The 16,748-nt window shown below is 45.7% G+C and overlaps 1 protein-coding gene and 1 long non-coding RNA gene across 3 annotated transcripts in view; one reads left to right on the forward strand and one right to left on the reverse strand.

Annotated features, from left to right (window-relative positions):
- Positions 1-16,748, forward strand: part of TTC7A (tetratricopeptide repeat domain 7A) — a 204,013-nt gene that overhangs the window by 175,457 nt on the left and 11,808 nt on the right. The window lies entirely within an intron of this gene.
- LOC135297192 (uncharacterized) overlaps positions 69-16,748 on the reverse strand; it is a 28,027-nt gene continuing 11,347 nt past the window's right edge. Inside the window, exons 1-2 of one of the 2 annotated variants that reach the window (XR_010359234.1) lie at positions 4,886-6,093; positions 69-3,523 (exon numbers count right to left, since the gene is read on the reverse strand). This is a non-coding gene — a long non-coding RNA (uncharacterized LOC135297192). Of the gene's footprint in view, positions 3,524-4,885; positions 6,094-16,748 lie in introns of those variants that run through there. The other variant, XR_010359233.1, reaches the window with a different exon arrangement.

The following is a 16,748-nucleotide window of genomic DNA, read 5'->3' on the forward strand; positions in this document are numbered from 1 at the left end:
TGCCAGTCAGTGGCTTAAACCTCTGATGGGGATGCAACGCTGCACCACCCTGTAGCAACCCATGATGACACAAGAACCTCGCTGAGCCAGTGCACAGAGGGCTGCTCAGCCTTTGCACATCCAAGCACATCCTGTATGCCACTCTGATGCTGTTGTCACGGGTGTCAGGATCAGTTTTCCATGTAAATTAACTTCTTTTGTCATTGTATGATATTTCCACCGAATTTAATAAAATTGACCCAGTGGAAAACAAAAAATGCTCCTTATATTTCCTGCTGATTTTATTCATGCCACAGATGCTTCAAGCATTATGAAATGTCCAGTTGTTATATTAACTGGAACCCAGTGTGCCTAGGAGTTACCAGTTGCAAAGGGTATTTTGGCCTGCACCCTGTAGTTCATGGGAAAAACGAGAGTGAGCATGCAAGCAGTGTGCCTTCAGAGAGGAACAGAGCCAGGAAAATGGAGCAATGTAGCTTCAGATGTTTGGATTTGTGGAGATTTAAGCAAGCATCATGCTTTTCTTGTGCTTCATCCAGTAAAAATAAATAAAGGTAGTGTGAGAAACTCTGACATCGAGGTAATATGCAAATACTATGCTGTCAAGTTTAGGGACTTACATTACTTTGGCCACAATGACATTAATCATCTTTTTTGTTATGAGCAGTTACTGCTGTGGTTATTTGGAAATAAAATGTCTCCATTGAAGAGCTTCCAGAGCATCTGTGCATTTACACATTAATCTTTTGGGCTGGTTTCAAGAGGACCTGCTTAAAAAGTCCATCCCTTAGTTTCATACTGAAATGAGATTAAGGAGGTTTTTGAAGAACATTTCTTCATCAATGTGGCTGCTTTGGTTTATGAGTGTACTCAGCATGAATCAGGCAGAACAAGATTCCTCTGTGGCAATAACAGATTTAAGTCCTTCAGCCGCTCATAGAATCTTAAAAATTGAAAATTGAAGTGAATAAAAGACTGGCTCTAGCTTTTTCCCCATCTTTCTCTTGATACAGAGAGGGACAAAACACTCGTGTGGGGCAGGGAGGGAGGGAGGGATGGGGAAGGCTTCCATGTCCCCTCTCAAGCAGGAGCTTAACTGGAGGCCGGCAACTGAGCCCCAGCAAAAGCTGGAGAATTTCATTGTGCAAGATTCCTCTGAGGAGACCACTCATCTTTGCTGGTACCTAATGCTGGTACATTGCCTGGTACCCTCTCTGTATCACACAGACTTTTAATACTCCCTTTCTGTTTAAATGGGTAGAAAATAAGCCTTTTTGACCCTCATTTTTGCTAGGAGGCACTCCAGTTGGTTTGGGAGCTCCACCTTTAGTAAAGAATCACTTCTTCCCTTGCATTTCAGTGATAATTCTGACACAATACTCCTGAAAGGTCATTAAAGAATAATTTAATAAATTTTAATAATTTATTATATATTTTATCTAATTTTTAATAATTGATTCATACCTCCACTTCTTTCTGCACCAGAATGTTCAAATACATGTAATATATTCCTGCTTCATGTGAGGTCCAGATATTTAGCAGTTCCTGATATTTAGCAGTCCCATTAACTTCCCAAGGGAAGAGATGAGAAGCATTGCTGCTTCCCAGATGCTCTCATCCATGGCAGTCTCAGGCGATCAGATTTTTGTGGAGTCACCAAAGCACCAGCGTTTACTTTGTCTTTAACCACATCCCTCAGGAAATGTCACATCCCAGTCAGACGTGCCTGAACCAGCCTTTGCAACAAAGGAAAAATAACCTCCTGCTCTTTAAAGACTGGTGTTAGAGAAAATAGACTTGGGCAACACTGGCTTATTGCGTTGCCATGAGCAGCCACGAGGGCATTTAAGTGAGCTGTGGCTGTCAAGCCAGTTTCCTGTGCTGCCTTGTCTCCAAAACAAAGAGCAACATCTCACAGCCAAAACATCCCCGCAGATCCACCAGCTGAAGGGCAAAATTCAAGGGCTTTCTCAGTGCTCCAACTTAAGCAAGTGTTAAACAATGGAGGAAAAAACCCTTGCAGGTCATTGTCCTGAGTGTCAGAGCTGCAGCTTTCAGGTCTGATCCCATTTAGAACTGATGTAGCTGCTGTGATCATCTGGCTAATGGAGGAGGAGAAGCAGGTAGGCAGAACACCTGAATTTTATACAGCAAAAGTGGCAAGCATTGCAACATGGCCTAAAAAAGCAAAAGAGCAATAAAGACTGTAATTTGTAGGAGATCTTTTCCATACTGAGGAGCTCTCACAGAGGCAAAGCCCAGCTTCACCAGCTTTTCTGACAGAAACGTGTGAAAATTCAGTCTGGGAGAGTAAGAGCAGATGTCAAGCAGCCTCCTGACTGCAAAGACCTCTCTGAACCTCAGTTCTGCCCGTCCTCTGCACCAGAGACCCCAGCCCAGCCAGAGAGCACAGGACCCAGACCCATCCAGGGCGTGCTTAGGGCAGATGCCAGTGCTGTTCCTGTCAAAGAGCTCGGTCCTCAAAGCGAGCGCTTCATGACATTATGCGTGACAAGTCAAACATCTTTCTTTTATAATGCAGTTGCTTATGATATTGTAATTATGTCTGGAAACCAGGATGTTTGTGAATGAATCAGCAATAATTATCCCTGTATTTTGTTGTCCAGTGAGAGGGGCTGGCACACGCAGTCCGGGTTTGCAGTGGTACTACAGTGGGTACTGTTTCAAAAGGATGGGAGTTAAGGATATAGCGATTTTCTGGTCAGTGGAGGTTAGAGGTGATTTTGTGCCCAGTGTAAATGGCATTGTCTGGCAGAGACAATTAGCAAATGAAGCGCTGCCTCACCAGAGGCTTTGCAGCCTCTGAGTCTCTTCTTCCAGCCTGACAACAAACAGAAATTTGAGATGGTATCTCGGGTTTCCAAAACAGGAAGCTGCTAAATCCAGCAAGAGAGCAATTCATTTCCCACTTATAATGATGCTGCTTTTAAATCCCCTTTGAGGATACTGAAGTGTTTTCCGAAGGGTAGCAAGGGAGGTATTTCATCCCCATTTTTCACCAGATGAAAGACCAGCTCTGCCAGGAGTGGAGCCGAGAGAGGGGTGTTTTTCTGTGCAGAGCTGGTTGCTTCACTGTGACTCAGGCTCTGTTTCTTTCTGCAGTCTGCCTCCCACCCCTGACTACCATACCCGAGTCAGAGCATGGCACAGCCCTGCTTCAAACCCCTTTTTCTTTCAAGGTCTCTTCTGTGGAGGAGGAGTTAATGGAAGTTTCCACTCACCTGTTGTATTAATGCACTATAAAGGACTTGTATAAATCATCAGAGTGGCCCACATCAGGCACAGGTTGGTGCAATAACAAGGCACAGAAATGTACCTTGGATACCAAGTTCCTCTGGACAAGTGTCCAGGTCTGGCCTTGGAGTAGTGCTGTGCCAAGGGGATGAGTTATCACAGCCAAAGCTTTAATATTTTTTTTTTTCTTTTTTCTGTTCTCTCATCATCCCGTCTTGGATACTTGCAAAGTCCTCTCTGTTCAGCTGGCTAACAGAGCAGTAATAAGCTGAAAAAAATTAAAATTATTCAAATTACATTCTGAAGAAAAACTTCAACTTAAGAGATTTTCAACTAAATAAAGAGCTTTAAAAAACTTCCAATTAAACAAGATATTGTTCTGACAGGACTCCTCAAGCAGTATCTTCAGTAATTGAGATTTATATTACCAGAAGTTTTGAGGGAATTGCCAGAAGGGAGAGCATTTTGAAACAAAACTTCAAGATGTTTAATCCTGAAACAATCTACACAGAACATTTAAGTTTTTCTTTTTTGTCTTCCAGCCAAGAACTATTCATCAAAGTTATCTCAAGTTCTATATGTGGCTTCAGTTTTCTGGAACTTTACTTTTCAGCCAATGCCATGCTTGCAAGAATTTAGAAGTGTTTTCCAGTTCCACTTTTTGTTCTCCTGCACGTCTAATGCTGAAGTTCCTGGTGTGAAAATGTTCTCAAGTGCTTCTGCACAACATTACCAAACAGTGCATGCACAGTCCAGCAAGCACAGGTGGTTTTCTGGAGAATAGCACCAACTGCTGAGTAAACACCAGCATGTGCTGCTCTGCACACCTGGGCACACAAGCTGGGATTGGCCCCACTGAAATAAACAGGGACCAGTCCCAAGCAGTTTTGGAAATGACACCTCTGCAGTGCCAGTGATGGTGATTAAAATCTGCAGCTGCTTGTTTCTGGGTAGAAATTGGTTCTTAAACAGTCTGGGCCCTGCTACCAGAGCAAGTGCACTTTTACAAGTAGCAAAGCACAGCCAAGGTGTGTGGGTGCAGCACCTGCAGCTCCCCTGTGCTGCAGCACTGCAGCAAGGCTCGGCACCTCGCACAGGCTGGGCACAAACTGCAGCTGGAATTCCTTATAAAGACATTTCCATGCACACCTGCTTCCATCTCACCTCTCTCTTGGGCACTACCCACTGCTCAACAGCAGCCTACCATAGAAATGTTGTGTGATCCCCAGGGAATTTTCACGGGATGTCTGCATCTCACACAAATTTCTGCATAGAACATGACCTTTCCACAAAGGACAGGTTCAGGGTCTCGTACTAGTTGGCCACAGACACCCCTGGGATCTGTAGCTCACAGCCTGAAGACTGGGGACTTAGAACTTTTCTCTGAGATCCTATTAGAGCTTCTTAATTAAAAGACCTCTTTGGGGACCTGAATTGAATTGGAAACCATGGTGATCACTTAGGTCAATCACGCACAGAGATGATTGCATTTGGGAGAGTGAGGTGGAAGATGGGAACGTGTGCATGGTGAAGAGCTTTAAGGGAAAAAAAAGAAACCCCTAAACATCTGTAAAAATGAGGAGCATGAATAATGTGCAATAAAACAAAGAATTTGTCATATAAGGCTCACCATTCACTACTGATTTGGAGAGTAACAGTTGTCTTATTACATTGAAAAGTGTCTTCAACTTTTATCTCTCAGAACATTTGATCAATGGATTTGACAGTCTGTCCATTTTCTCAAACCTGTGCATGCACAGTTTCACTCATGTTAATAACTGTTCCAGGAAAACCAGAGCTGCACTTCCATCATTCCGTATGAGAGCAACATGTTACCAACCTACTGCAAAACCAGAAATTTTCACCATCATCCAGTGGGTCATGTAACTTCAATATGCAAAATGTATAAATAAATGCCCAATATCCAGCAAGTGTTTTTGTTCAACTTGAATTTCACTGTTATAGTTAGAAAACACTAATTTGTAACCTCATTTGTAGACCATGTTAATAAGATTATAAGTTATGTCAGTTAAAACATAGCTAAAAGTTATGTTCTGTTTCAACTTACAAATCATTGTACTCCAGCTCCAGGACAATGAAGTTGCTTTCAAAATCAGAGCAGTTTTTGTTTCACTAGAAAAAACTGTTTTAAAATTCACTGGGTTTTCTTACAGAAAAGGACAACATTGACTTTAGCATCTCCTTGACTTTAGCATCACCTTCTCCCTTTGCTCCTAGAGTAGAAAAATCTAAATAGTTACAAGGGATGTTCCTCTTGTAAGTCTCCACCAGAAATATGTAACCTTGCTTCACTTGTCTTTGCAAATTAATGTGTTTAGATCAGGACCTTTTATAGACTTGGCACTTCAGTTGTTCAGCCCTGTGTGAAATGCTTTGTATTGCTCTTGAGAAATCTTACAGCCCCAATACGCAGGGGTAACCTCTTGTAACCTCCAACAATAAATAAGAAAGTTCATGTAATTCCTGGGAGACTGAAGGCTGCTGATCCATAATCTATCTTGCATTCCAAGCTGCTTCCTTTTGTAAGGTGTATGTGGAACACCAGAGCACAGAGGCTGCAGGAGTTTGGATCTTCCTCTCTCCACCACATTGATTCCTCCCCCTGCCACCTTCCAGGTCTCCTACTTACTTTGCAGGCCATATCTGCAAGACCTTCCACATCCACGCTCCTTCCCCTGCCAGCAGCCATTCCATACTGAACCAACAATGTGCAAAGGGTAAAGCAGTAGCTGCTGATGTGCAGAAGCAGGAAACATTTCTTCTTTTAAATTTTTTGAACTTATTTCTTACTCCACAGTTAAGTAACTGCAAGACTCAGATGTGCTGCCAGCTGGAGCATACACATCTTTGGGACCAACCTGCAGCCCACCCCGATGCCTTTGCAGTCATTTCCAGGGCTTCCAACCTGTAAGGAGGCTGGAGTTTCAGTCAGGTTAATATTGCTTGCCAGCTCATTTCAGAATGCCATGGCTTGTATGAGAGGTGCAATTATTCCAAGTAGCCTTGTGCTGGAGCTTTCCCCTGAAGGCCAAAGTTTTATTTTATTTGTCTTAATATCACCTAGAAGCTCCCAGTGGAAGTGAGGCATCTTTGTTCTCTGCTGACTTAGCCTGCAGGGTTATAATTATAGCTGTATAAGATACAAGGATGATGAAGCACTCACACAATGACAGGCCTTCTCACAGCAAAGGCAGAAGCAGATTTGTGCCACAGAAACAGGATCAAACCCCAAACCACAACAGGATTTAAGGAATAACAGATCTGCTCCAACACACAACAGCATCACCACCTGCATTCATTTCTATAGTTTATCCCTGAAATAAGGCTAGAGGCTTAAAACCCACTGAACCAAAATTTTCCATTGCCTTCATTCCGTAGTCCCTTTTGCCTATGCAGTCAGACACATGATGGCAAGTGAGTCACCCTGGTAGGCATCTGCAGCAGCTTCTCCTCGCTTACCTGGGAGCTCTACCACTGTAGAAGATGGGCCACAGAATGAATCAGCAGTCAGGTTACCAAGGTCACTTCAAATTTTCAGTGACTAATAATTAGCTTCTTTTATCACAAAAATACTACGTAAAGGCTCAGCGAAGCTTTGGCACTGAAAATATCTACAGGTGCAGGTCTCTGCACACCCAGCTTCCCGCAGCCAAGCACTTCTCTGTGGTTACTCTGTACCCAGCCTGCTGTTCCTGAGACATCCTGGTTTTGCTGCTTGAGAAATTACTAGAACTGCCATGCTCCTGCTAGCAGCCTTCCTGACAGAAACATGTGCATGTTGAGCATTGTTTTTCTAACTGAAGCAGACCTTTTGCCAAAAAGTTAGTCTGATATTTTCCTTCGTTTCCATTTGCTGTTGGAGAAATATTTTCCACAGCAGAATGTTAGCCACTGAGCCCAGTGGACAAATCCTGATAAAGGCTATTCAGAGAAGCCTTCCGCTTGCAATTAACATTTGCCCATGGAAACCAAAGCCTTGTTACTATTTTCCTTTTCCTCCTCTGAGGGAGTTTAGCCCTGTGTTGCCTAGTTTTGCTTTCAAAAGTCTTTGAACAGGGATGTGTATGAACACGTCCATATTCTTCTGTGCATGGACACAGGAGTGCAGAATGAGACCTCACTTTTTGTTTTCAGTACAATTAGGATGTTTATAGGAAACTTTTGTGTTGTATGTTAATTTTCATATGTGAAGCATGTTTTCAGACAACACAGAGATATTATTTCAAAATAAAGCAAGGGCATTAACAAACAGAGTACCAGGAAATCTACAAAGGTTAATAAGTGATTTTTTTCAGAGTAACTCATTCTCCTAATGAGTTTTCTGCAGACAATGCTCTCTGCAAGCAGTTACTGCGTATGTATCTTTAATTTGTGTGTTTATATAATTCATGGTAGTGCAAAATAAATTTCTATGTAAAGTGTCCTAATAGATCAAGTGAGGCTATAATATTCTTCCAGAGCTTGTTCATTACAATATGCCCTGGCACAGAGTCCAGAGGGAGAGGAAGCCATTAAACATTAAGCAAAACAATTGCTGTCATCCTCCAAAGGGACTGGCTTTGTAAATGCTTATGTTAATGCTGTACAAAAGAGTTGAGAATTCTGGTAAAATTAGAATAGTAAAGGAAGGCAAGCACCTTGTCCTCAATTTTGTGAGATTTGGTTGGATAGCTAAGGATATTTGAATCTTTGTCCTAGAAGAGCAGAGCTCATCCTCTCCTAGCCACGGACTGGGCACTCCTCAGAGTTAATTGTTACCAGCAAACAGAAAAGATGAAACCAAAAAACCCTGACGTTTCCAGTGTTTTCTATGCTCAAAGCTGAAACTCTCCCCTGTGTGTGTTTTCAATTTAACTAAAATAGATCGCTGTGTGTAAACAGCCACTCTATCTGCATCATTCATATTTGATGGACTAGTCAGTACAACAGATACTTTTATCCATCCTGTAAGTGATGAGAAACTAGACACTTCAGTGTCTTGTGCTCCTCTCAGTTAACATGAGTGGCAGCAGCTGTTATTCGAGGCTCCCTAACATGCAACGTTTGGTGTAGAGACAGGAAAATTGGAGATATATGAAGTGGAATTGGATATAACAAAAGGAACTTCCATGATCCAGCCCTCCCAGGAGAACATGCAGGAAAGCTCTGGCCATGTTTGTTAACAGGAACCTGGACACTGATGTTCTTGGGCTTTGGAGGCTGTGCAATAATAGTATTCTTAGCAGGTTACCAAGTTGCTTGCAGGAAAGGTAGGGCATGATTTCAGGATGCCTTGAAATTGGCAGCAAAGTGTGAAGGTGTTGCAGAACACCACTGCCAGAGACTGTAAAGCACATACCAAGTAGATGAAGTTGTGTTTTAAATTATGTTCTGCACCTACAACTTTACACGCCTGTAAGAACCATGTAAGCAGACTTTTAAATCCATTGGAAAGCAAGAGGAAATATTGCCATCTCCTTCTGCTTGGGAGAGACGAGGGTAGATGGTTGACAAGGAAACAAACATAGCATCCCAGAAGCAGCACAAAAAGGAGGGCCATCCTTCTTTGAGCAGATATGTGAAGGTGGGAACTCCCAGCCCAGCTCACACAAGGGTGTGTTGGTGGCAGCAGTGGAACACCAGAAATTCCATCTATAAATGAAACCAAGCTTCTTTCAGTGCAGGTGGTCAAGCACATGGATGGGTTCCCCAGAGGGGCTTGGAAACAGACAAAGCCCCTCCAGATCAGCAACCTGCTCTGGCTGGAGAAGGGGATAGGACTAGGTGCTTTCCAGACATAAAATCTCTACCATGCTGTGATTCTGTGAAGAGGAAGCTTGCCAGACAAGGCTATGGGCAGAAAATTATGGCGGTGGTTTGGCAACAGCTTTTGGAGGAGCCGTGTGGACAGACCAAAAGAAAAGAGTCCCTTTTCCTTTGTTCCAGCTGGCATGCCCACCCCCGCTGCAATACACACCTCCTGTGCTAGCACAGAGGGAGAGAGCAGATGAAAAGGCAATCCCATGGCCAGAGTTTCGGAGGTCTCAGACCTGGAAAGGGCAGATTAGAGGAAGACCTTTCACCTGCTTTAAGACATATTCCAGGGAAGCTCACTAGACCTCTTGCCAGCTGGCATTTTAGAGACCCACCCTGCAGACTGAGGGGTTACAGTCTCCTGAGCTGAAGTGCAGTTGCTCCATTTGTGGCCTCACTGGAGAGGGCAGCTGCAGCCCAGCTTTTGAATCTCTGCTCTGAAGCAAGAGCCAATGGAGAGGAAATTTTCTGTCTTCTCTGGGAAGAGCTGGAGAAGTTTTGTGTGAAGGTCATTTTCATATTAAGCCAAAGGTCCAAGAAGCACCAGACAAGCAGCTCTTTTCTTCCAAATAAAGAGTTAGTAACTACATGGATATACAATTTTCTCCTCTCAGTGTAGCCAGGCTGGCCCTTCCTTATTCCTGAGGGAACACAGTCATTTCTTGGGCATGTTTTTATATTTGCAGCTGAGAGACAGGAGCAGGAGATGGCGTGTGCCCGCCGGTGGGTCTGTGGCACGGTGCCTGTGCACAGTGCAGGGCTGCAGGGCACAGGCTGGCCGTGGGGCCCATGCACAGCCAGGCTCTGGAGGCTCTGCAGCCTCACTGCAGGCAGCTTCCCAGAGCCGCTGTGCCGGAACGTGCCTGCAGCGAAGGTGGGAAGATCACTCCTCTGTTACTAAGAATACAGTCAGGGAAACATTACCCTGCAAATTGCTTTAATATGCATCACACTGCCACATATACTTTATGACTCTATTTGCACCCTGTGTGTCAGTTCAGCTCATGCCCACTGCTGCTGCTGCCAAGCTCCTGCAGCTACTCGCTTTTTCCTCACATGCACTGGAGAAACAGGCAGAGCAGAACACAAGAAGGCTTTCCACGAGGCTTCTGCTGAAAGGCAGGGATGGGGCTCACTTCCTTCCCCACAGCTCTGCTGGACCCACCAACAGCAGGCCATAAAGCAGAGAAAACAGTTCAGGGCGCATGAGGAAAAACTGAGTGACTCAAAGCTGTGGGCAGGTGGAAAATGCAGAAGCAGGTTCAATTTCAGATGCACTCAGCCCAAGTTTGCCACACAATCCATGAGATGTGAGCAGCAGAGACCCACCTTGGAGGAGTTCCCCTTTGCTTATAAGTGACTCAGTGGCTGAGGGGAACAAGGCAATGTGGGTGACAGACACGCTACCAAGGCCACCTGTAGCTACAGGGGCCGCATGGACAGCATGCACAGAAGCAGAGAGAGAGAGAGAGAGACACAAGTGAAAGGCTCTGGCTCCTCCCCATCATTTGGTGGATGAAAGGCTGGACATGACCTGGCAATGTGCACTGGTAGTCCAGAATGCCAGTTGTATCTTGGGCTGCATCAAAATCAGTGTGGGCTGCAGGACAAGAGAGGTGATTTTCTGCCCCTCTGCTCTGCTCTGCTCTGCTCTGCTCTGCTCTTGTGAGAGCCCACTTGGAGTGCCTGGAACCCCAACACAAGAAAGATGTTGACCCAGCACAACAAGTCCAGAAAAGGGCCACCAGGGTCCTCAGAGGGCTGGAGCATCTCTCCTATGGAAACAGGCTGAGAGAGTTGGGGTTGTCCAGCCTGGAGAAGAGAAGGCTCCAGGGAGACCTCACAGCACCTTCCAGGGTACAAGAGAGCTGGGGGGACACTTTTTGCAAGGGCACGGAGTTACAGGACAAAGGGAATGGCTTTAAACTGAAAGAGAGGTAGGGTTAGATTAGATACAAGGAAGAAGGCATTTACAATGAGGGTGGTGAAACGCTGAACAGGCTGCCCAGAAGGGTTGTGGATGCCCCATCCCTGGAAACAGTCAAGGTCAGGCTGAAGGGGCTTTGATCAACCTGATCCATTTGAAGATGTCCCTGCTCCCTGCAGGAGGGGTTGGACTAGAAGACTTTTAAAGGTCCCTATCAACCCAAACTATTCTGTGACTCTGCGACCTCCATGTGCAAAAGTCTGCCATAAATAAAGGCACGGGGAGAAGGAGTTGTCCTTTCTCTGTACCTTGTCACCTCAGATGAGAAGTACAGCTGGTTACTCATCTGACCTGTTTATTCTGCTGTGCACTGCAGCTGGCTGCAGAAGGGGAAGCACAAAGCAGATCCTTACAATTTAATGCTGTTCCCAGGCTAATAAAGATGAACATTCCTTTTGGGGGCTGTGGACAAAGGCAAGATGCTGCTATGCCTCTCTCCTATGAGTACCTAAAGCCCTAAAATTTGAACATTTGAGAATTTGTATATATTTGTTATCTTAAACTATTGCTTAGCAACAGACTTTAGCCAAGGGCATGTTTGTGCAATTGTGAGGCATATCCCTATCTGCTAAGTGCAAAGCAATAAACACACCTTTCCAGATTATCTCTGCCAGGATCACGTATGTAGCAGATGATCAAACTGAGCAGAAGGGTATCTGCTGTGTAGGCTCTCTGCACTTTTGCAATGCTGATAAAGTGATCTTGACCTGGGTGAATCAAAGCCTTTTCACTGCAGGAAAGGTGTCTTTGCATACTAAGTAGGTTGCAGATGGAGGAGCACCCAGCAGGGCTCAGTGTGATGCAGTTCTGTGGCTGCTCCTCCCACGTGGAGAGAAGTGATGTGTTTGTCTAGAGAGCCTTAGGTGTTCCCCTGACACACTGCTACGTGTGCACATGCTGATGGACAGCCCTGTTTTGGAAAAAAACCCCACACAATGTTATGTATGATTTTAGATACCATCTTGGTATCTACCAACCCACTATTTTATCAGGCACTTAATAGAGCCAAGCTTAACCCCAGTATTGTTCCTCAAACTGGGTTGCACCTGACAGTTTTACATCACAGAGGAATTTTTTCCCTTCCCAGGTTGTACTTTGCCACAGTGAGCCCAGTGCAGTGTAACACACATCTGGATGGCAGCTGGGCCTGGGAATGCCTGTGAGCACGTGGGCCCTTCTCTCCTCCTCGTAGCCCTGCGCCCCAGCAGCTTGGCAGGAAGGTCCCCTGGAGAGCTCACAGCAGCTTTCTGCACCTGACAGAGCCTTTCCTTGGCTGTGAGAGATGAATTTCACTTCATGTCTGGACTCTGGGGAGAAGAATGGCTTTCCTGCTTAGCGCAGGGGTGGGAGGCATTGGATAAAGGGGGAGTAGCAGCTGGGAAAAACCCTGGATTGGTGGAAGGAGGCTGCAGCCCCCTCCCTGTGGAAACGTGGGTGCCCCTGCAGCATGTCACAGCACAGAATTCCCACTGAGCTCTGTGCAGTGCCCCTGTGCACCCTGTTCCCTGTGCCCAGCAGCGCAGGTGCCTCACAAAGGGGCAGGTTGAGAAGCAGAGGCAGCTTCTCCCCCCAGCTGCACGGTAATCCCTGAACTGTGTTTTATGGTGTTATAAGAGCTCACATTGTCACTCGGAGGGTCTGGGGGGGCAGAAGGCAGCCTTACATGATCCTTATCTCTGTTAGACACAGCCTATAACACCATCATTAAGGCAAAGGCCAGGCACAGTGGTGCTCCAGCTGCTGCAGTGCTCCCTGCTTCCAAAGGCACAATAAAACTCTTAATTGCCCGCACAGAGATAGAGCAGAGGAAGAGAAGACCTTCAGACTGAAGGAAATACGAGGCACTTAACAGTGATCAGCAGACAGCAAGTTAAGGAGGTCCCTGTGGACAGACCTGTTGTAAAGAGTATCAAGCAGTGTAATCTCAGTGCTGACTTAAAACTGAGCAGTACACCAGACCTGTGGCAGCCTTTGAGCTTTTAAACCAGGTTTTAACAATACATTTGAAACCCTTCATAATTCATAAACATTTGGAACAAAAGCTGCAGTCAGGTCTACATCATCTTGAGACAAGCTCACATTAATGGCCACGCTGGCAAGAAGGCAATCGGGGCTCAGTGCTGGGATGTGCTGGATACCTGCATCTCACACTGGAATCAAGACTTGTGCATCCTCCAGCTTCACTCAATTTCTCACCAGATCAAAGGGGAAGTGGAGGAACACAGGGGAAAAAAGAGGAGAAAGAGCAGGAGCCCCTATTAGCTCTCACTCCTTGTACCCTGTGGCTCAGAAAAGCAGATTCAGTCAAGTTCCCAAAAGCTTCCCTCTGTGCTGCTCAGTATGTCAAGTCCAAGCACATCCTGCTGGGGGCCATCAGGAAGGAGAGGTAGTCCTGTACCAGCAGCATTTTTTTGAGCCACTTTTGTCAGGGCTCCACGAGCAGCAGGAGCACAGGGGATTAAAATCCTTTCTGAAATTCTGACGACAAGAGGAAACACAGCTCTCCCATTATCCTCCTGCAGATAAATATTTGAAAGCAACTATAAAGAAAACTCAGCCATGCATCCCCTGCTGCCTCCCCGACAGCCACGTCAGTACAATGGGAGCCACCTTCAGACAAACAGCAGCACAAGGAGGTTCATTGTGCCAAGCTCACAGGCATCAATCTCTATCAATTTCTACTCAACACCATTTTGGAGGGATCTGCTTATTTTAAATCCATCAGAGGATGTGTTTTCACTACCAGTGGGAATACCAGTATCACAGACCACTGGGCTGTCTGCAGAGGGAGATGAGGGAACAGCAGAGCCACCTCGCCCACTCCAAGGGGAACCCCAGGGTTACAGTAGCAGAAAACATAATTGGTGGCAACAAACCTGCAGATCAGGTTGCAGGTTTGAGTTATTCATCGGTCTTTTCCTTCCATTCAGGGAAGGAGAGGACAGTGTAGCTGCTTCTCACAGACACTCATTAAATCAGGCACGGCAGATCCTTTCACATGGAGGTAACCTGAGAGCAAAGGCCAGCCCTTAACCTGGCACAAGTCAAGAGCTGTCTTCAGCTGACAATAGCTGAAGTGTTGGTGGCAGCACACAAGCAGTACTCTAATTGACTTCTCCACCCTGGGGCAAGCAGGTTGGAGGGGGGAGGGGGCTTCAGAACTGGGATCTCAGGATCTTTCCTAGAAAACAAAGTCAAGGCCAAGGACACTTATCAGGAAGGACAGCGGCTCCCTGGGCCATTGAATGTGCCACCAAGGAGCAGCAGGGCTCTTGCTGACCCTGTGGTGTTAACACCCTGCTGACCACAGGGGGACACACCTAATTAACAGCCCTGCAAACAGGGGGAGGATCAGGCTGTCTGCAGCATCCTCACTTTATTTCCTTTTCTGGACTAGCATTTCTCAATGCCTCTTGAAAAATCTCCCAGGTTCTCCATGCACTAGAAGAGCAAAAGGTCCCCCAGGCAGACGTGTCCTAACAGCAGCTGGCAGGTCTGGCAGTAAAGCAAGTCAAGAAACCTTTGCACTTCCTGACACTAAGGAGTGGCATACAGTTTGTAGGCATAGTCTGACTCTTCTATATACACTTTGTCCCAGTCATTTACATGGAGCACAAGGGAATCTGTTACAGGGACTGACAAAAAACGTACTCTGGGGCTGTCTCCCTGTTACAAGTGCTCACAACACAGCAGATGGCTCCCTAAGCTGTCCTCTTCTTTTGGGAGCAAGTTTCTCCCAACCTCCACAAGAGAAATGACCTTTAGAATTATTCAAATTTCAAGACAGTCCAAAGTCTGATTCAGGATTGGATTCACCCTGAACTAGATGCTGTAAAGCCACAAGGACCTTCCTCTCAGTGTTTACTGCCCAAACAGATAATGCCTGGGTTTGCTGACAGAGAATGGGATTGCAGTTTGTCCACTGATCAGCACCTGGGCACAATACAATAACAATAATAAGGAAATACAAGTTGCATTTCCTTAACACCAACACAGAACTGGAGGCAAGCTGGGCAGCACAGAGACCCCAGCAGCAAGTCCCTTCCCTTGCCCCTTTAGGAACACCACACTGCAGAAGTGGGAAGCAGGGCACAGGCAGAAGTGGTTGATAAGTGCTCAACCACACTGCTGCCAGTGTCTAAAATGGCTCCCACGTGCTAAGTGCAGTAAGCCACTCTATTTTATCTCATAGCCTTTGCTAGTTACTGATCACCAGAGCCAATTGCATCACTACAAATACTTTACTGGATGCAAAGGCATCCTTCATCCCAGGGACAAAAGCATATGCCTGTCCCAGCTCATGCTGGGGGGAAGTCTGCTCAGGATTGCCCCAACTCTTCTGAAGCCTTCCTGTAGCAAGAAATACCAGAAGATATTAAAGATTTCTGCTTTGATGTGTCACAATGAAAGCGATTTATGGTGCTTGATAAGGGTGGCTCTCCCACCCCCATATTTCTTCATCTGGCCTTGCTCTCTTTCGAGGCAGGTCACACCCATCTGCTCCACCTTCCTTCTCCTGTGTCTTTCCATATGGAAAAGCAATGACACACAACAGTATCTCTTTTCCTTTGGGTGTATCAGGGGAACCCACCTCCTCTCCTGGCTAGGTGGAAAGCATCACGCCAGCCAAGAGAAACTCCTCAGGGAGGAGGATTTAGGACAGCTGTGAGAGACAAATGAAATGAGAGGAAGTGTTTCTGTGTTGCTGTAACGTTCACAGAGGTTCCCTCTGCAGGGTAACAACTCCTGGCCATGCTCATCTTTCTGCTCCTAAGGAAGCTCCTGATGGTGGCCTGAGCACATGGCACACCTCAGCATCCACGCTTCTTTTCTTTCCATTTCACCCTGAGAACCAGGGTGACCCTTTTCACTGCTACTGAGGAAACTGTGCCACCAGAGAAGGATGTGAAGCATCAGCTGAAGCAAGAAGGGATTTTCCCTCTGCCAGCAGCTGGACCCCCTCCATGGCACAGGTGCTGCTAACACCAGTCAGCAGATGAGGCAGTCACACATGGGGCACCCAAGCCACCTTGCAGATTCCACTGCCAAATTAAGAGCAGAATATCTTTTAAAAGCAGTTCAGTGTTTCCTGTGTGAGCCTGAGCCATGGCACTGTGTAGAAAGCTTTTCCTGCCTGAGGATCACCAGGAACCACATAAATAAAACACCTTCAGGAAGGTTCTTGCTTGCTTTTGTTTGTCACTGGCAAACACATACCCTGTCTCACCAACCTCTCTCTGTTAATGCAAAGTTTTCCAAGACTTTGCTCAGCTTCCCATAGAGGAGAACTACACTGATGTACCATTTTGTAATTTCAAAAGCTTATTCTACATTTTCCCTTGGCCATGTCCAACTTCACTTGCAGGACTATTAGGACCCAGTTATTTGTTTCACTCGCCTAAGCAGGAATCTAAAACTGCACCTACACTGGGAACATGCATCAGCTTATGAATAATGCATTCTGCATTTTTAGGACTACTTCAAGAAAATTATTAAAAAAGGGGAAAAAAGCAAATCAAATTAAGGTAAACTTTACATCTATGAAGTGCTCAGTTTTTCTGGTCTCGGGAGAGAGGGTTCTTACACCTTGCAAGTTTGACCACTCATTGGAAGTTACTGTATGGATTAGAAGGCATTTCTGAACTATTTAAACCAGGGCATGGAAATAAAGGCCATTCCTGATTTAAAATGG

Source organism: Passer domesticus, chromosome 3 (assembly GCF_036417665.1).
Source record: "Passer domesticus isolate bPasDom1 chromosome 3, bPasDom1.hap1, whole genome shotgun sequence".
In the NCBI taxonomy this organism is placed as follows: Eukaryota; Metazoa; Chordata; class Aves; order Passeriformes; family Passeridae; genus Passer; species Passer domesticus.